Here is a 21033-nt window from a genome sequence, read left to right as displayed (position 1 = left end):
AGAGCAGTCCCCTGCACCTTATCTAAAATGAAGATTCTAGATTCTGGATTCACATGCCAGGCAGAGTGAATCTATTTTGTAATTCAGATATTTTATGCCCCGTGGGAAATGAAAATAAGAACCTCTTTCCTTGCCGTTTTCTATGAGGGTGAGCTGTTCATACATGTCTGAGTTTGAGCTTGTCTTTCTCCTCTTGTCTTTTTTTCTGAATTTTCTGAAACACTAAGATAACCTCCCCTTGGAATCAGCCTGTTCTATGGAATACCGCATATACAAACTGTTTTTCCCACCAAGGCAATTATTAAAAATGTATCTTCTCCTATCTTACTTCACCAGTGTTTGAAGATTATCAGGTGGAATTGCAGCTTGATCAATATGTTGTCTTTACAGAGCAGTAAACTCCAGAAACACCTTCCTTCCTTTCAAGGCTGGGGAGTTGACCCAACATTTCCCCACACTAACCATCCTTGTTGCTCTGGTTGGTTGTGAGGGTTTTACTCATTGTGAGGCAGTCTTATGGGCTTTGTCTTTTATTCTGGTGATGTTTACTGACCTTTTCCTTGCCCTGGAAAGCTGCTAGGAATCCAAACTCTACCTGAGAACCGGGAGACACTGTTTACTTTAGATTAGGACTTTAGAGGGCTTTGCTGAAGGAGCCCTATCGCACTTTTGCATCCGCTAGGAGGGACCTCAGCTCCATCCATGGACTGCAAATTGCTGATACCACATGAAATGCACTGAGATTGGACTCTGGCAATCATGGCCTTTGACTGGCTCCCTGGCTAAATGCTAGCTCTCAGTATGGCCTGCTTGAGAAGAAACATTAAAAGATAATATTGAGGGAGAAATACAGTCTGTGCAAAAGCCCTCCCATGGAAAATGAGAGTCAAATTTGGAAATTTGAACCCCCCAACATTGTTGCTGTAATTTCCCTCCTCATGCTAGCTTTACCCCAGCTTTGGTCACATAATCTTTTCTATAGTTATTAAGAAAGTACAAATTTTCATGTTCTAAAGACATTTTCATCCTGAACAAGAGTCATGTTAGTAAAACTGACAGAGATGCTGACAATATGAACAGGCATTTCCATCTAAAGCAGTCATACACTTGTGGAGTTTTAGATGGCAGACCCCTGAGAGCTACCAACTGTGCTTTTTCAAAACCTTGGGCTATTTTCCCAGGGTCTAACGGTTGGACATACCACAGAAGCACAATCAAACTTGACATTCAAATACTCTAAGTTGTCCAGCATATCACTACCAAAAGCAGCTTTTCACAACTCACTCATCAAGTTCTATTAACTTAAAATTAAATATTTACACACTATTCCTAATCTGTGCTGAGAATAAGGCTGGCCAAAACCACAGATAATTCAGAAATAAAAAAGTATTTCCTTGGGCTGGAGAGATGGCTCAGTGGTTAAGAGCACCAACTGCTCTTCCGAAGGTCCTGAGATCAAATCCCAGCAACCACATGGCGGCTCACAACCATCCATAATGGGATCTGACTCCCTCTTTTCGAGAGTTTGAAGACAGCTACAGTGTAATTACATATAATAAATAAATAAATAAATAAATAATTTCCTTAACACTACTAGTTTTTATTTCGGTGGTACTTTCTATTGTCCAATTTTGTATGTGCACATATATGTTTACACTACCCCTGTGCATGTGTACATGCACATTGTACATTAGTATACTCCAGTTACATCCTTTCAAGAGTATATATTCTCAGATCTGTACCAAAATGCTTATTTTAAATTATTGTGTCTCATCTAATGCTTTATATGTTTGATTTTTATGTGTGGCTTCTTATAGAATTCTACTTAGTAGCACAATGTATATTGAAAAATATGTTTCCAAAGCCTTCATATGACAGTGCACATTTTTTTGCGAAAATAAATGCATAGGCACATAGTTTAAATTGTATGCATAAATAAGCTAGCTGGGACAGCTATGTTTATTTTGACTTGTTAATATCCACTTTGAAGCCTTTGCAGAGCAAATTTATTACAAGAATTCATGTCACAGTGGACTTACTTCTGTCCCTAAAGTTTCGCAATTTAAAATGCAAGGCACATCTCTGCTTCCGTGTGTATGTATGGACATCTGCTGCAGTCAGAATTCTTTCAGCACGTGGTACTTCAGCAGTACATTCCTCAAGATGCAAGTTTCAAGACCCTGAAAGATGGGAAACCAGAGCATCATTTTTCAGACATGGTTGGCTGAAGTTTATGGCTTCTAAAATTACTATAACTAAGATTACAATGATTTTATTGTCATTTATTGATTTTCAGTTATGAGGGTATGGTTAAAAAAAAACATTAAAACTATAAATGCTATGTTCTTTCTGATCATTAATTAACGAGTACACAAACTAACACAGGCCTCGGTACCTGGAATAGAGACAGCAGTGTCAGCTCCCTTCTGCCCCCAACAGAACTCAGAGTTGTTGTGCTAATATCGCACAGTAGAAGATTCTGGATGACACTCTATAGTTAATAACATCCTAAGATGTAGCTGGCATAATTCCTCTCACACAGAATACACACACACACACACACACACACAGCATGACACACAGAGCATGACACACACACACACAGAGCATGACACACACACACACACAGAGAGAGAGAGAGAGAGAGAGAGAGAGAGAGCATGACACACACACACACACACACACACAGCATGGATCTTCCCATGATTCATGAGTTAAATGCTGAAGTTCCCTTTCATCAAACATTTTTGTCATCCCACCACTGTCCACACACAGAAACCATGAGGTGAAGGTCAAGAGCAGATCTCAGCAGAGGAGAATCTTCTGAGAAGATAAACTTGTGATTATTTCAAGAGAGCTTACAAGACCCATTTTGCTTAGGCAAGAGCATATGCAGCTGCAGCACAGGTGGGAAAGCACCTGGGCCCCGCCCCCACCGAGCCTGATGTGGTATGCAGCTTGGAACACTCCTGGTCTTCCTAGTGGGGAAGGTGAACAGGAAGGCCAGGCACAAAGCTCAGGAGTTGAACTTGTCCCTCTCTGCCAGATGGTGACACAACAGATACATCTTAGTGGAGATCTGAAGCACCCATTTGTCAACAGGATTTCTTCAAAGCAGTGAACATACTGTGCCTCTTAAAGGTTTTATTAAAAAAAAAAAAAGAACCCACACTTGTGAGTGTATTTAAAGTAGATTAAAAATATTGATTTATAAAAGAGAAATTTTTCAAATGGTTGTAGTCAGTGGCAAAGCAAGTAATTAAATTCTTTACTTTAAATGATTTTCATCTAAGAATGGGAATGGTGAAGTTATATGAACAAAAGATTATTTTATTTCGCTGGCTGCACTTGACCAAAAATGTAGTCTAAAAGGATTTGAACTGAGAGGAATACAGTGTGGAGAATAAATGTTTCATTGATGGCTGGTTTGGTAAGTAAAGAAATTAAGCATGTTCTCAAAAAAAAAAAAATCAAGGACAAGTCTGAGCTCAGTTCATTCTTGTTCTTGAAATAAAAGACAAAGAGGTGCATGAAACTTGAGCATCAAATGGTACTCGGGTTTGTAACAAAGGAATACGAGAGAGGGAAAGTAGTGTGTTGTCTTAGCTGAGTATAGCAGTGTCCATGCCTGTGAAAAAATATATAAGTGACTTAAATACACATATCCTGAATATATCCACAGTCCGTATCTTAGTAGGTTGCTTGTCTTCTTCCTTTTTTCTTTAGCTCTTTGTTTGTGATATATGTCAACTCTGTGTTAGATATATAATACATAAAGACTTTTTCCCATCCTGTAGGCTGCAGTTAACTCTAATGCTGGTGTTCTTTGCTGTACATAAAATTTTCAGTTTCCTGGGGTCCATTGTTGGTCTTAATGTCTGTGCTATTGGGTCTTGTTCAGAAAGTCCTTCCTTGTGCCTATAAGTTCTATATATATATATATGCATATATATATATGCACAGGACTTGTATAATATCAAGCCAGGCAAAACTAGCATGGATGAGCTGTTGGCATTTCACAATTGATAGCTTCTAGAGGTGAATATATATATATATACATATATATATATATATATATATATATATATATATATATATATATATATATATATATATATCTCCTGAAACTCTGGGATGTCTTAAGAATATATCTAAATGTCTTCTTTCTATAGTCTTGCCCTAGTTGGTGTGGAAATTATAGCACAGGTGAGAAAGCCAACTGGACAGTTCAGACTTTCTCATTCTGCAGATAAGATGTCACAGTCCAAAGAAACATGGAAACATGGCAGCTATTTTCCAGAGTGACCAAGTGGATGACACCTAATAGGTAACTTTCCCAATGTAGTGGAAGTGATTAATGGCCCATCTGGGCCACACTGTTGAAGTCTCTGGAAGAATGTGGGTGCAGCAGTCAGATGGTCTGTGGTGACTGTGTCAGGATACTGCCCTTCACAGTCTCCACAGCTTCCAGTATGCCTCAGTTTCCTGACTGACAAGATGGAAGACTTTTGCTGGAAGCACTACTGAGGTATGAAGTGCTTTGTCACAAAATATCCATCCAACAAGCACTTGCCGTTAGGACAACACTGTAATTTGTTTTTTAAATCTGCTTTATTCAATTTTTAAATACTTATCTACTTGTTTATGTTTAAGTATGTTATTTAACACTGACACACTTATATACTATGTTTAGATCAAATCCCACTCTGACTCATTCCCCGCCAATTTCTTCCCTTTCCCTTCCAACCCTTTCTCCTCCCAACTTCATTGCATGCTTCCTCTTCTCTCTCTCCTCTCTCTCTTCTGTTTCTCTCTCATTAATACATATATGTGTGTGTGTATGTGTGTGTGTGTATATGTGTGTATGTGTGTATGTGTGTGTATGTATGTGTGTGTATGTGTGTGTATGTGTGTATGTATGTGTATGTATGTGTGTATGTGTGTATATGTGTGTATGTGTGTGTATATGTGTGTCTGTGTGTGTATGTGTGTATGTATGTGTGTGTATATGTGTGTGTATGTGTGTGATGTGTGTGTTTATGTGTGTGTATATGTGTGTGTATGTGTGTATACATATATATGTATGTGTGTATGTGTGTGTATATACATATATATATATGTATGTGTGTGTATGTGTGTGTATATACATATATATGTGTGTATGTGTGTATGTGTGTGTATGTGTGTATGTATGTATGTGTGTATGTATGTGTGTGTATGTGTGTATGTGTATGTGTGTGTATGTGTATGTGTGTGTATGTGTATGTGTGTGTGTGTGTATGTGTGTGTGTATGTGTGTGTGTGTATGTGTGTATGTGTGTCTGTATGTGTGTGTGTATATACATATTATCCAGTCCCTTTATTGCTGCATGTATGTGCATGAATATCTCCTGGGTAATATCTCAAGACCCAAATCCCTAAAAATAAGGGACTCAATCACCTCTAGAAGCTATCAATTGTGAAATGCCAATAGCTCATCCATGCTAGTTTTGCCTGGCTTGATATTATACAAGTCCTGTGCATGCTACTGTCTCAGCTACTGTGAATTCCTTGGGTAACCTCCTGTTGTGCCTAGCAATACTGTTTAGCTATAGATACGTATTCCCTCTGGCTCTTAGAATATTTCTAGCCCCTCTTCTATGGTGTATCCCTGATCCTTAGAAAAAAGGAAATGTGATATGGATGCCCCATTTAGGGATGTGATAGCAGAGAAAGGCAGCACCCTCAGCAAAGGATGCCAGCCAAACTACATGCAGAAGAGTGAAACCAGGTCTTTATCAATCATGATGCAAAAATCTCCAAATGGATGGAGCACTTTAACATTAGATCAGTGAATCTGATGGAAGAGCACATAAGACAAGAAGACACTTGAGCTTATAGGCACAGGGAAGGACTTTCTGAACAAGACCCAATAGCACAGACATTAAGACCAACAATGGACCCCAGGAAACTGAAAATCTTATGTACAGCAAAGAATACCAGCATTAGAGTAAAATGCAGTCTACAAGAATGGGAAAAAATCTTTATGTATTATATATCTAACAGAGAGTTGACATATATCACAAACAAAGAGCTAAAGAAAAAAGAAGAAGAAAACAAACAAATATAAAATACGGACTGTGGCGCTAAATAAAAGTTCTCAAATCAAGATACACATTTCAAAGGTGAGATTTCTTCTACTTACCCCAATAATGACTCCTTCTTATCCAACTGAAAGTTAACTTTTCTTATTACCATTAACCATCTTCTTCAGCTTAAGTGCAGTACATATGAAGAAGGTTTCTAAACACAGCAAAACCATATGGAGTAGAATTTTTTTTTAATTCAACATCATTAACCATCAAGGAAATGCAAATTAAAACTATTTTGAGATTTCACCTTATCCCACTCAGATCAGATAAGTTAAAAACACAAAAAGGCAACAAAGGCTCTGGGGAAAGGAGAGATTATTCACTGATGGCACGAATGCAAACTGGTGCAGAACTGTGGAGATCCATGTGGTATGAATGCAAACTGATGCAGAACTGTGGAGATCCGTGTGGTACGAATGCAAACTGGTGCAGAACTGTGGAGATCCGTGTGGTACGAATGCAAACTGGTGCAGAACTGTAAAGATCCGTGTGGTACGAATGCAAACTGGTGCAGAACTGTGGAGATCTGTGTGTGGGTGCCTCGAGAAAATAAAAAGAGATCTACCACATGATCCAGTTGTATCTCTCCTGAGCATATTCCCAAAAGACCGTATGCACTACAGGGGTACTTGCTAAATGTTATCATTTAAAATCCCGTGTTCCATTTCTAGGTGGGATCACCTCACACATGAGGCTTCTCTAACAGGTAACAACAGACAGAGTTGCCATTTAAACAGATTTCCCTATATTAATGAACAGACATCCCTGTGTTAATATCTCAGACATACCACTAAAGGACACAAGTGCAAGTGTCCACTAATTTAAGGACCATCAGCATGTGTGTAGTCAGTGTAGCACAGCCCTGCTGACAAAGCTTTACCCAGCATTCTGCTGTTCCTCAGAGCAGCCCGACTATAGGCCATGCACATTCTTATTCTATTTCACAAAAGTAATATGTCTAGCTAACACCTGAGTTATTATGCAAACTTTTTTTTGTCTTCTCACGGGTCTGTCATATGGCTTTGCTCTGTATAGAAACCTTCTTCATATGTAATGCTTTTAAGCTGAAGATGGTTAATGATAATAAGAAAAGTTAACTTTCAATTGGATAAGAAGGAGTCATTATTGGGGCAGGGAGAAGAAATCTCATCTTTGAAATGTGGCTCTTAACTTTGATAATGTAAGTTTTCAATAGATAATCTCTTCCAAAAGAAGTTCAATCAGATGAAAAAGCACTCAAGCTGTGTGTGATTAAAAGCTATCAGCTGCCTAATCCATCAGTGTGTTTGGGGGATATTTCTAATATGCCCAAGGATAAATTCTTTCCAGATTCCACACTACAAATCCTAGTCTAAAGCTATAGAGCCAGTCACTCCTTTATGCCTCTTTATCCCTGTCTCTCTTTGGTGGGTCAGCAAAAGCTCATTGAATAAATATTGATAATAATATGATTAGGTGACACATAGGTATGTTCCTATTCTGAAGAAAATTACCATCTGTGTAAGTCAATATGATGATTGTCCAAGATCAGAACAACTTATGGTAAGCGTCGGGCTTTGGAAAGTAGGGGAAAACCATCCTAGTTGGTTAGAGGCGGAGAAACAAGACTGGGCAGTGCACAGGCAGAAGCCCTCATGCAGTGTCTCCAAAACAACAATGGGGGCAGAAGGCACACACAGAAAAGCTTTGAGAGTGTGTTTTAGATTTACATGTTAGTGATCAGTCACCTTAGGTAGGCTTTCTTGCTGCATGTATGCGCCTGCTCTGTGCACTTTTAGTACAAGAGATTCTAACACTTTTCTTTTCTCTGATATAGCAGAATGTACATTCCGAGAATACATAATGTTACATAAACAATGCATTGTACATGTGTATACACACATATGCGCATCTGAAACTCTAAATAGAGTCTCAAAGGAAGCCCCACCTCTAGGTTTATCTCTTAAGAGGAGATGCCCTGTCCCCTCCAAAATGAAGTGTAGCATACAGCCATAAGAATGCATGGGAGAGCATTCAAACTAGAGAGAACAGTAAAACCAAAAGCCATGAGGTTGAGAACGTGCCCAGAGGGTAAGAACAGAGAGAGGCTACTATAGCTGGTAGATCCAGGGCCATGTCCGAAAGAGCAGAACTGAGCAGCCATACCCTTTAGAGACCTTGCCTTTTCCTTAGGTTTATAATGCAAGGGCAAGGAGTAAGAGGTTAATGCTGGGTGTCCAGATAATGAAAGTGTCACCCAAACCGTGATCCATTGTGGTCTCAGGGCAAAGGCAGAGATGTAGACAAGAGCTAGACTACTTCTGGGAGTTCTAGCAGCAGCAGAGAATTGGAGAGCTGACCTATGAAGAATCAACAGACAGAGTTAAAAGGGGGCCCATGTACAGAGTATAATTATAGAGCTTCAGCCTGTGTTTCCCTGAGCTCTCCTGTATCCAGTATAATCATTTAAGGTCATGCATTAAACTGGGAAATGACACCACTCTAAAAACATGACCTGTTCCCATTTCCAATTTGACAGGATTTCAAATTCCAGTCACCCTCTTGAAATCCAGGTTCTTTTCATAGGAAAAATAACTAACTCCTTTCAATCTTCTACATAGGGGCTTTTTTTCTTCAATTAATCATAGAGAGTTACATATCGAAAGACATTTGGCTGAGGACTCCCTAAAGCCCATTTGCCGTTAATGATTTGACCTCAGTCAAAACAAAAACAGAAACATCATTTAGTCTGTTAATTGCAAATTGTTGATGCAAAAAATGGAAAGATCTCCAAGGCAAGTAGCAAAATGAAGGTTTTTTTTTTTTCCAAACTCCCATCTCTCCAGTGACAGACAGTGGGCTGGTTAACCAACCATCAGTGGGACCAACATACCCCATAAAACAGTCCTTCCTCGTGTTCTGAATGTTACTAAGAAGATGTGTTGTTTCTACCCAACAAATCATGTAATTGGACTTTCAAGTCACCGGAAATTATCCTATGTAAGCAGATTACCAAAAAAGATCCTATATCCAAGTATAACATCCAAGAGGCCTATACCCAGTATAATCATTTAAGGGTATGCATTAAACTGGGAAATGACAGCACTGAAAACATGGCATGTTCCCATTTCCAATTTGACAGGATTTCAAATTTCAATCACCGTCTTGAAATCCTTACAAACACACTGTACATCCCTATACTCCAAAATGCTGCTACTGACCCTAACAATAGTTCACTCTATAAATTAGTCAGAATCCCAGTGGTTCACGTGTGATAGGCTGAAGACAGATTAACAGAAACCAGGACCACTCCTTGTGGGAAACGCCAAAGGGCCACTATTACCTGTCTCATGAATCTTGTTAGGATAAATATGTATCTTCAACACAGAGACTATGCATATCAGAGGGTGGCAGTATGATATTTATGTACATACATACATGCAAACATACATACATGCATACATACATACAATGTACAATGGTCAGGATAATTGACATGCCCATAGCTTTTCTTGGCAGTCTTTTCTGTGTTGGGATCTTAGATATTCTTTCTACCAATTTTCTTTGAAGATTCAATTAGTTGTCATCAGCTGTAACTCCCCTACCATGCTAGAAGATCATCATGAACACCCTTGTACCCATCTGCAGCCCTGTATTCATTTGCTGCTTTCTTTCTAGCAATTCTCTTTAGATTTTGGGTGCCAGCAACTATTCTGTTCTCAACTGAAGACCAGTGTCTGGCTTCCACTTATATGTGAGAGAGAATATACGGTATTTGTGTTCTGAGCCTGGTATACCTTATTGAACACAATGCCCTCCAGTTTTTGCTAATGACAGGATTTTATTCCTTTTTACACTTGAGTAATATTCTGTTGTATGCACAGAAACAGTGAATAGTTGCCTTCTTATTTCCAACATCAGGCCTTGTATACCACATCCTCTGGGGCCAGGCCACAATGCTCAGGCAGAGGCTTACACAGGATACAAGAGGACTTTGATATGCCAGACAACTTGAGATATAATTTTTCAGTCCATCCATCTGTAGCTAGATGCTTAGATGGTTCTATATCTTAGCTATTGTGAATCCTGCTCAAGAAAGCATGATATTTCTTCAACATTCTGGTTTCAGATCCTGTGGACACATGCCTGGAAGCAGTTGCTAGTAGATGACATGATGAAATTTAAAGTCAGAAGTATCGATTGAGGCTTATGGGTCAAGGAGCTGCACTTTATCATGGCGAGAAAGACACAGCATCAGGTAAAGAAAGTCTGGCAGCAAGAAACAGTGAGGAGGGAATGAACAGGAAGTGTGGCCTAAAGCCCCAAAGCCCCCCCTCCAGTGCCCACTCCTACCAGTGAGACTCCATCTCCTAAATGTATCATGATGTTCTCAAACAGTGCATCCAGCACGGGACCAAGTTATTCAAATAAATGAGCCTATAAGAACATCCTATACTCAAATCACAGCACTGGGTACATGACTAGCTACATAAGCACCAGGCCATGAAAGTAACTATTAGTTCATTGGTATTTAAAGAATATACTGGAGCTGTTTTACTTTGATGTTCTAAAAATATTAGAAAGAAATTTGCCATTTAGATCTTGATTTTTTTTACTATATTTATATATTTACTATATTTGGCATAACAGAAGTGTGATTAACATTTTCCTTCCATATAAAAATAAACCCATTCCTTTTCATATCACTAGAGAATAAAAAAGATCTAGGGCTGATCTCAGTATGGCAGAGGCCGTAGCTCAGAAATCCAATGTGTCATCTTTAACAAAGTACAAAATATTGAAGCCACGTTTCTGAGTCCTTCCTTGGCCTTGAGTGGGATGCCATGCGGGAAAAGAAAGTGAAGAAACTTAAGAGACGGTTAAAACTTAGAACAGCCTGCTCTCTGTCCCCAATTTGCACACCCTCCTGAGTGTCCACCATTTCTGTCTACCTCCCTTGGTGGCTTCACTTCCTTGTTGTCTCTGTTTCCAGGAGATGTTCTTTTGCTGTCCCCTCACTCCTCAGATAAGGCCCCGACCTACATTTCCCATGTTTCTTTGCTGAGCTCTGGATCCAGCTCAGTAGCTGGAACCTTTCATCCTAGGTCCCAGAAGCTTTTGTTGAGACTATGACAGGGTTGAACTCCTGATCTTCCTGTTGACATCCAAAGAATAACACTGTGTGGGTGGCAGCTTAAGTGAGACTCAAAGGGAGTCTCTTCCAAGGTCCCATCCTTCATGCATACTTCTTATTCCGATTGCCAGAACAGCTGTGGAGAAACCTCTGCACTGCAACAATCTGGGATTGTAATAGGTGTTCCCTGTATAAAGAGTTATAGACCGGATCAGTTTGAATAATTAAATCCTAACACCTGAAGTTCTCATTGTAGCTAGCTAGCTCTCCAGAGTCGTGTGTGGGATTGCATTCTGGTATTCCGTGGGTTGGAACTGTGAGGCTAACATCAGGATCTTCTGACACCTACACTCTCAGAAGAAATTGCCACTTTTTTAAAAAACGTGTCAGTGTGGAATGCAGTAGTCAGCATGTCTTCATGCCCTCCTGAGATGCTTCGCAATGCAGCCACCTCCACCCCTCTACTCAGGAGCAACTGATATGGCATGTGAATGTCATGACAGGTGCTAATCTCAGTCCTTTATGGACAGTGAGGCTTACAGGAGACACTGGTCAATACTGGGTCCTTATTTTCTTTATTTTGTACATTTGGTTTTTTAAGATATATTCTTTGTAGTCCAGGCTTGCCTGGGACTCACTCAGCTTGGCTGGTCTCAAACTCATAGCAACCATCCTTCCTCGGTTTCCCAAGTGCTGAGAGCTTATAGACATGACTTATTAATACTATAGATCATAATTCTAATTATTGACACCTGGGGCTCTAACCTTGCACATCTTCTCATTGTAGGCCATGTAGACTCTGAGGTGGGCTAACTTGTCCACTTCAGCATGTTCTGTTCCATCCCCAGACTCTGTCCTCTAGACGCTAGCAGTGCCCCTGCCTTTATAGAATATGACATCCAAACATATCTTCAGACAGTGCCCAATGTATCCTAGGGACAAAATCATCGATGCAGATACATGAAGGTCCAGTGCTTGTTGTAATGGAAAGCATATCAAAAGGTGAACACTGTCCTGTTCCCATGCCAGCCACATTCTCTGGGACCAGGCCACAATGCTCAGAGAAAGGAGCTGACACAGGGTATAGGTGGAATGGGGCATGCCAGTTGACTTGGTATATAAATAGTGAAATTATACAAATTCAAAATTACAAGAGAGTCTTTGATTTTCAAAATGTCTGTGAGGAGACAGTAGAAAATTCATGGCTCAGTGGAGCAGGCATAAGAGAACCTTGTGGGGTCATAAGTAGATTAAGCCTTTTATAAATTAACAGTGCAATGTGAATGACTGCCAAGCCACAGCAAATCTGTTATGCATTGCACTAGGAGTTGCATAATTTATTACATGATGATTTTAATACTCTGAATATCCAGTTCACTTCTGGAGTGCCCTGACACTGTATTTTAAGAATAGTAAACTACATATTGGGAAATGCTCAAGAAATTTTAGACTCTCTGAGAACTCATGCATCCCAATAAAAACATAAAACTATCTTCAGATACGTGAGACACAAGATACTGCTCTCTGAATAGTAAAGAATTTTGAAATAACTCAGAACATCCAACAGATGTCCAAAGACCACTAAGATATGTCATAAGAAGTCCCCAATCTCATATGAGCAATTAAACTTGAAAATCAATGAATTTTGCAGTCCAAAGAAGATGAAATTCCTTCAGATGGTAATTTTTTTCTCTGTGTGCTATTTAAGAACAGGGCTGAAAAAGTATAGGAGAAAGGGCTCTTTGGCTCTTCTAGGGGACAGGACAGTTCATGTGTGGGCTTTGTTATCCACACATTTCAAATGTATGCCAACAACTAAGAATCCTTTTGCAAAACCCAGCTGGTCTTTCACTATCTCATTCTCTTAAGAACAGGGTAAATATTCATCCTGCTTAGCTCCTGAAGATATGCAGAGTACATTTCAGACCCGATAAATTATTGACCATTCTGTTCTACTAGCCCAGAATTTATCTTTTCTAAATAGCTCTAATCTCTGTTATCTAGTCCATAATTATTTGTACAGATCAATTTCATCCATGAGAAGGTCCCTGCTCAGAATGTGATTAGACAGAGCTGACATTCCCCGTCAATATTGCTGTTTTGATTCAGCTGCCTTAAGAAGATCCTCTCCCTTAAAAGACAAACTTCTAAGATTGCCTCTTAGCAAATGTTCCTTAATTCTTGAATTAGAAAATTCATAAATTGGGTCTTCTTATTCACTTTTTACTAGACATTTAGGTTTGTGCCACCTGAGGTCCCAAGGAAATTTGATATTGCAGCATTAATGTGTCTCTATTGCATTGAATTCATGATACATCCTGTCTTAGGGTTTTACTGCTCAGAACAAACACCATGACCATGGTAACTCTTCTAAAGGACAACATTTAATTGGGGCTGTCTTACAGGTTCAGAGGTTCAGTCCCTTACCATCAAGGAGGGAGTATGGAAGCATTCAGACAAATGTAGAACTGGAGGAGCTGAGAGTTCCACCTCCTGTTCTAAATGCAGCTAAAAGACTGGCTTCCAGGCAGCCAGGAGGAAGGTCTTAAAGCCCATGCCCACAGTGATATACTTCCTCCAACAAGACCAAATCTACTCCAACAAGGCCATACCTCCTAATAATGCTACTCTCTGGGCCAACCATATTCAAACCACCACATACCCTAATTTGAAATGTAATATTTTATTTATACTGATTCAATCTAATCATGTTAATATATAATATCATTCTGAATGTTTTTTTATAAAAAAGGCAGGGCTCATTTGTCTTTTAAAGGCAGCATTACAATTATAATTAGATAGCTTTCCAAGTCTTTGAAATCCTCTCTTTTAAATATCACATCTCTTTTTTCATATAATCCCAACCTTTAAATTCTAAGTCAGATTAATTCTTTACCAAGTAAAATATCAAGCTTCCAAAGTCAAACATAATTTGGGGGCTGACGGGCGGGGGTGATACTCTATAAATAAAATATCTGGTGAAAGTCTACCACAAGGAGAAACCGAAATGTCCATGGTTCCACTGTTTTTCTGTATTTCTCAGCAGGAGTCTTTGCTTTGACTTGCTTGTTTTGCTTGCCGCCTCCATGTGGCCACTGACTACAGCTGAAAGCACCAGAATTAGAAACACTTCTCTTATCACCACAGTGTGCATCTTCCAATTCTGGTGTTTCCCACCCCAGATGTCCTGTGGAAGTGTCTGAAAGAAGACACAACTGGATCAGTAATTTTGCAAATATACCAGACAAGTATGACACAGACTCGCATGTTCAATAACTTAACATGAAGTACCTGAGGCCTGAGGGTGATGAATGTGGAATTAAATTGATGCTTGTGAGTGTCTGAAAACACACAAGCATGCCTTCTTTATCTCCTGAGGCAGCAAGTGACACCCTGATCTTCCATGTGTGTGTACCTGCCCATCTGCAATCTGCTTAGTTGTTCTTATTGTTGGATGCTCTGGCCCTCTTCAGAGATTGCTTCTAGTCACATCTATTAGATCTATCATTCTGTAATCATCATGGGATCCCTGTTGGACATGACTAATTTATTCAATCTCAACATTCTTCGTACCTCTCTTTTATTCCTAAAGCATCAACTTTCTAAAAATCAACTCCTGAAGATTGAGTAGATGCTATTTTACCTCATCCCCCCTGCACCCTCAAAAATAGATGGGCTGGGCTGAGCCTAATTGCTGACAGCTTCTCATCCAAAGTAGTCAGGTGTGACTCTCAGCTTTGTCAACTTTTTTTTCCCCCAATGTCTTGTAAACTGGTCATCTAGGGCATCCAAAGAGTGTGAACTACCATTACTAACATGTCAGAGAAAGGGTAAAACTCCTCTAATCTCTCCTCCCTGTGTGAAAAATCTGAGCTGAGTGCTTCATAGCTTCTCAGGGGGTCCCCACAGGACTCAAACCCCAGTTGGTCACTATAGACTATGCAAAGATTGCTTTACTGGTCTGTCTCCTCCCTATTGACTTACTCCTGGGATGAGCTTTGTCAGGAGACTACTTAGACTCAAGGCTTTATCCCAGACTCTCTCCTGTGTATATTCCCCAACTAAGACAATTTCTCAAGTCACTACTTTAGAGAGTTCCACTGGCCATTAATTCTACAGTAGAATACCAGAATCCATGGGTAATCTACACTCTGAAACACTCTCCTATCTCAAGCTTGTTTTGTGGGAAGAAGACAGATAAATACAGATTATGATATGGGATATTACAATGGCTATGATGAGTTATACCCAGTGGATTATAAGAGCTCAGAAGGAGAGAAAAATAAATCCTTTTTCAGTGGGACCAGAGTATTACTTTCTTGGGTACTTTCAGGAGATGTAGTTTAGGACAGTGGAAATATCAAATAGTATGTTGCATGGGAAACAGAACACAAGCCAGAAGTGATATGAACACAGACTAAGCCCTGTGGAATCTTTTCTCCTTCAATGCAATGTACAGAGCCCTATTACATGCCAGGCTTTGTAGCAGACACAGAGAGGAAGCCTGTGAGTGAAATGATGTTATATGTGGAGTTTTATAAGACCTACAATTACATGGTGCAGGTGCTTTATTGGTTTTTAATCATCTTGTATTTTGACATTGCATTGTTTTCAACTGCACGTAATGTTCACAAAAACCTTCCATTTCTAACATTATATACTCACTCTTCATACATCATCAATAAGCAACCTGATCTCTTGAGTCCCTTTGAGGCATGACTTCATGGTACCCACGGAGCCAAGTCTGGAGCACTTCACAATGTTTGGTCTTCTTAAACAAGCTTCTCTAAAATAAATGAACATTCTTTCGGTCCCCAAGCTTCCCCTCCACTTGAACCCACACTCCTCTCACACTTGAAACAAGAGACAGTGTTAAACACTGAGCTGCGTGAGGACTGTACCCATGATAATCACTCAGGAAATTTTGGTCTGTAAACTTGACCTGGAGTCATTCAGAAAATCAGCTGTGAGACTCTCGTCTGGAAAACTCAGTCAGTGTAGTGGAAGCTGAAGTGGAAACTAAGGTGAAAGGGCCACAATGGCTCAGGACTAATGAAATACACAGCCATCTGTGTCTGCAGGGACAGATTTATTTCCTGCTAAAACCTGTATTTCCTGTCTCGTAAACACACTTTTAGTATACCTTTCAAATGTCCAAGGAGAGACCTCAGCCATGGGCAAGTGGTATAATAAATAGGACCAACTCACACTGGCTGCATTTTTCTCTATGGAAGGTCGTGTTTCGCCCTCTAGATTCAGAGCCTGAATCTCTCTCCCAGTCCAGCAGCCAGTCTCTATTTCTAAATGATGACCCCAGTTTCTTAACTCAGTAAATTGCCTTGTGTAAATAGTCTTCTCATCTATAGTCTCCTCCTCTAGGGAACAAAGCATTTCCTGACATCTGTTTTGAATTTGTTTTTTCTTTTAATTTGTATATAGTCCTCTTTTTCCTATCATCTCCACTGAACTGAAAATAACATACTGAATTGAGGGGCCTCTTACTGTTTTTAGGAGAATACCACCCCAGGAGGCTCCAAAGGGATACCCATGCTATTTCCTATCAGTTATGTTGGTCTTTGCAAACCAGCCTTGTCATGGGATGCTTCGAGGCAAGATGCCCCACAATCCTGCAAGCCTGTTATTGAACCAGATACTGAAATTGTTATTGAACCAGATCCTACAAAAGCTGCTAAGTAGAACTATAGATATGCCAGCCACAATTAATTGTGTTCCTTCACAAACTCATACGTAGATGAGAATCTTAGGAAATAATTCACATTATGCATAGTCAATAATACAGAGCTTCTGTCTGACAGAAATATAAGTGAAACATCATTGTCTTAGTCAAGGTTTCTATTCCTGCAGGAAATATCATGACAGAGAAGCAAGTTGGGGAGGAAAAGGTTTATTCAGCTTACTTTCCACATTGCTGTTCATCACCAAAGGAACTAAGCAGAACTGGAACTAAGCAGGTCAGGAAGCAGGAGCTGATGCAGAGGCCATGGAGGGATGTTACTTACTGGCATGTTTCCCCTGCCTTGCTCAGCCTGCTTTCTTATAGAACCCAAGACTACCAGCCCAGGGATGGCACCACCCACAATGAACCCTCCCCCCTTGATCACCAACTGACAAAATGCTCCACAGCTAGATCTCATTGAGGCACTTCCTCAACTGAAGCTCCTTTCTCTGTGATAACTCCAGCCTGTGTCAAGTTGACACATAAAACCAGCCAGTACAATCAGTGTGAATCCACATGGTTTTCTCTCTCTCTCTCTCTCTCTCTCTCTCTCTCTCTCTCTCTCTCTCTCTCTCTCTCTCTCTCTCTCTCTTCCCTACTCAGCCCATTTCCATCGTTTGAGGGTACAGAGACAAAGTCACCATCTTCCAGAAACTGACCCTGATAGTGGATTTCCAGTCCCCAGAGCTACCAGAAAACAAATTTCAGTTGCAAATCCTACCTGCTCTGGCATGTAGTTATGGCAGCCTCAGCAGACCAAAATAACATAGCCGAAAAAGAAATCGACACTATTGGCCTGTGCACACTTCTCTGGACATGTGGTTGATGATATCTCCTTCACCTGGGGTCCCATTGTCTATATTGGCCCATTGGTACATTCTTGTGGCAATCTTTCACCCTGGGAAATTGTGACTAAGATGATGGTTTTTGCTTCCGTGAGATGACAACCCGTCATCTGGATTGTGTTCTCAACATATCTGTTGGAGAGTTTTAGAGAATGCATGGAAATAAAAATTGAACAAATTGATTATAATTCTAGTATCCTAAGATAAATATGTCATTACAATGATGCAAATTCATGCTTAAGCTGGAAGGCATACATGCATGTGTTTACATCTATATCTATATGTGTATGCAGGGTACAAATGTGAAATGCTCCCATTAATCCTTATGGGAAATTCAGAAATTGACAGAAGAAAACAAAGGAGAAAAAAATGCACTGAAGACACTGGTGTTCTGACCAACAGAACTGCAGCGGCAAAGATCATGGCAGGCAGCAACTGTGCAGCTGCAGAGGCACAACATGCAGCTGCTGCAGTGGCATCAAAACCTCCATCAACACCCCAGGAAGACTAGGTTCTGAGTCCCACAATGATTCTGCCCTCCCCGGTGACCACTACAGGCCTGTCCCCATTCTCATGAGCACTGGCCACTAGCCAGCTGTATTTGGGGATGTTCATAGGGGTGGGAAAGTATTTTCTCCTCTCCAGGAGGAAATAATCTCATGAGTGCCTGACTGAAAAGACTTCATTCTAGAATTTACATTCATTAAAAATAGGGGGATCTTTACAAAATGGGATATCTAGTCAACTTGTCACACAAGTTAAATTCTCACGATCTCCTGCGACCTTGGAAAGGAAAGAATGCTACCACAAGATCTTTTTGGGATATGGTGTTCCTTCACTGTGGATTACTAACTTCTAAAATTACTTAGATTTAGAAAACTAGACAGTTTCCCAAAGGTACTTGAAGGGCTCTGTCCAAAGTTCAAGCTGTGAACAGTATATGGACATTTAAGACACAAACCACGATTTGTAAACTTCACAAGAAGCACCTCTTAATTAAAAGACTACATGATTCTTTGTTTTTAAGTTTTTAATGGGTACAGTAGTAGTCTTCCTTCTAAGTTACCTGACAGAACGATGTCCTGAGGTCAGCCCAGCAACCTATCCCATCACCATATCACATCAGCTCTAAAAGACTCATGGTCACCAGCCTGGGGACACCAGATCAAAGCCTTGTACAACATGGGAAAATGCTTTTTCTGTGTGGCTTTGAAAGTATCTTTTTAAAGGACCCCCTCCCCTCTTACTCCCAGGCTTGGCATATGGTGCACTCCACAGACAGATAAGCACTAATGCAGCTGTTAAGTATCTGGCGCTCTTGCTTAGCGGCATCCTTGCCAGCTGGCCAGCCGCAGCCTGTGCTTGGAGAATGAACCAATTCCTCCCAGCTGCTATGCAAAGGAAAGGATAGGAATGTTGCTGGTCGCCCATCTCCCCTCTAAGTCATCTTCACTCCCAGCTTTATCTAGCAACAGAAGCTTCCCCGGGCAGCATCTTCTCATGACACAGCAGGCTGCCTACAAATGAGGTCTAATTGCGAATAGGAGGTTACATTTGAAAAATGTTAGAAGATGGTAGAAGCTCACATGGCTGCAAGCTGTGAGTAGGAAATGAAGGGAGGGATCCCAGCCCTATACTTGCCATGAGATTTGTAAATGTGTTCACTTCTGTAGGTGCAGCCAGCAGCCAACATGAGCCTAAGTAGACTCAGCCAAGAAATCAATGGCATCGTGTTTGCCCATCGGGAAGGCTCTGGACAGTGAGATCCACCTTAGCTAGTTTGCTTCTGACAAAAGAAAACTCCGAACACTGAAAATGGTTTAAAACAAAACAAAGAGCTGTTAACTTGTCTGAAATCCAGAGAAGTGACAGTATATTTTAAAACACGGAAAGTACTATTAGGACAAGCCTTATCTGGATGGTTCACATCATAGGAAGGGTGATGACCTATTGCCTGATCCCAATGTCATGACCCTCTAGGTTCAGAGAAAGTGTCAGAGACATTCCCCCCATTAGGATGGTCAGACAGATGACACCTCTGCTGTTAGCACAGTCAGACACCTCTAAGATCCACACTTTTGATACTGAGGAATACATTTCTTTTAAGGTCAATATGTCATCTGACTTTGAATGTGGAGTGGCCTCTTATCATGTAGGAACTCCTTGGAATTCTCACCTATGCACCCACACTTGTCCAAACCCATTCCATGTAGTGTGTTTCCTTGTGCTGTGGTTGATCACGAAGTCCTGTGAGACAGAGAAAAGGCAGGAAGGAGAGTAGCTGACTGGAAGATGGTGACAGATCTGAGGTGCTGCCAAGGCATGCTGGCAAACTGAGATGCTGGGGAGACAGCTGCAAATTCGTAAGCAGACAAGAGCACACAGGGCCACCAAGCAAGCCTCTCCTGTGTGCGTGACAAGCTAGCCTCTCCTGTGTGGGTGACGATTGCATCCTCTCCTGTGTGCGTGACGATTGCATCCTCTCCTGTGTGCGTGACAAGCAAGCCTCTCCTGTGTGCGTGACAAGCTAGCCTCTCCTGTGTGGGTGACGATTGCATCCTCTCCTGTGTGCGTGACGATTGCATCCTGAGGTGCAAGCTCCTTGAGCTTCCAAACGCAACAAGCTTTACAAAATCCTAAAATTTATGGGGGCCTTGAGCAGGCACATCAGAGGAGGTGACATTACAGACCCTCTGGGGGATCAAGCAGCAGGGCATTCTTCTCACCTGCTATGTGACTCTGCAACTTACCAGCACAGCCTCTTGGCATTGGACGGGTCCTTTCTCAGTTCCAAGCTACAACCAAAAAGAAAAAAGAAAAAGAAAAAGAAAAAAGGATGATATACCTGAAATGCACTACCATGACTGAGGGGACAGCAATGCTTCATATGAATAATTATTGCAGAGCAGAAAGCAGATAAGAAATTGCTATGCAATTTGCAAATGCAAGGAGTTAGTTGTTGAGGAGAAGGGGGATAAATGAGAGAATGCTGATTCTCTTAATATTGTAACCATGAAATGTTTTAATTAAAGAGAGGTAGAGAGAAGTCAAGGAATATTTTTGAAATCATGTTTTCTAAGGTTGCTAGGTGAAGTTAGCAAGCAGACATTTTTATGTAGCATACATGGCCGGCCTTTAACTCTTCAGGACCTGTGGATGTAGCACTTCCATGTGTATTATTATGTCCTTTGGCTGCCAATTCCATCA

At 40.6% G+C, this 21033-nt stretch overlaps 1 long non-coding RNA gene across 4 annotated transcripts in view; it reads left to right on the top strand.

Moving 5' to 3' along the window:
• LOC116071138 overlaps positions 1 to 18810 on the top strand; it is a 30465-nt gene extending 11655 nt beyond the window's left edge. The window contains exons 6-8 of one of the 4 annotated variants that reach the window (XR_004110726.1): positions 4250 to 4327; positions 10240 to 10368; positions 18120 to 18810. This is a non-coding gene — a long non-coding RNA (uncharacterized LOC116071138). Of the gene's footprint in view, positions 1 to 1990; positions 2220 to 4249; positions 4328 to 8956; positions 9105 to 10239; positions 10369 to 18119 lie in introns of those variants that run through there. The other 3 variants (XR_004110725.1, XR_004110727.1, XR_004110728.1) reach the window with 3 other exon arrangements.
• The last annotated feature ends 2223 nt before the right edge of the window (positions 18811 to 21033 follow it).

This window comes from Mastomys coucha, unplaced genomic scaffold, assembly GCF_008632895.1.
Source record: "Mastomys coucha isolate ucsf_1 unplaced genomic scaffold, UCSF_Mcou_1 pScaffold22, whole genome shotgun sequence".
In the NCBI taxonomy this organism is placed as follows: domain Eukaryota; kingdom Metazoa; phylum Chordata; class Mammalia; order Rodentia; family Muridae; genus Mastomys; species Mastomys coucha.
Note: the sequence above shows the minus strand (reverse complement) of the source record. Positions and strands in the feature narration are given on the sequence as shown.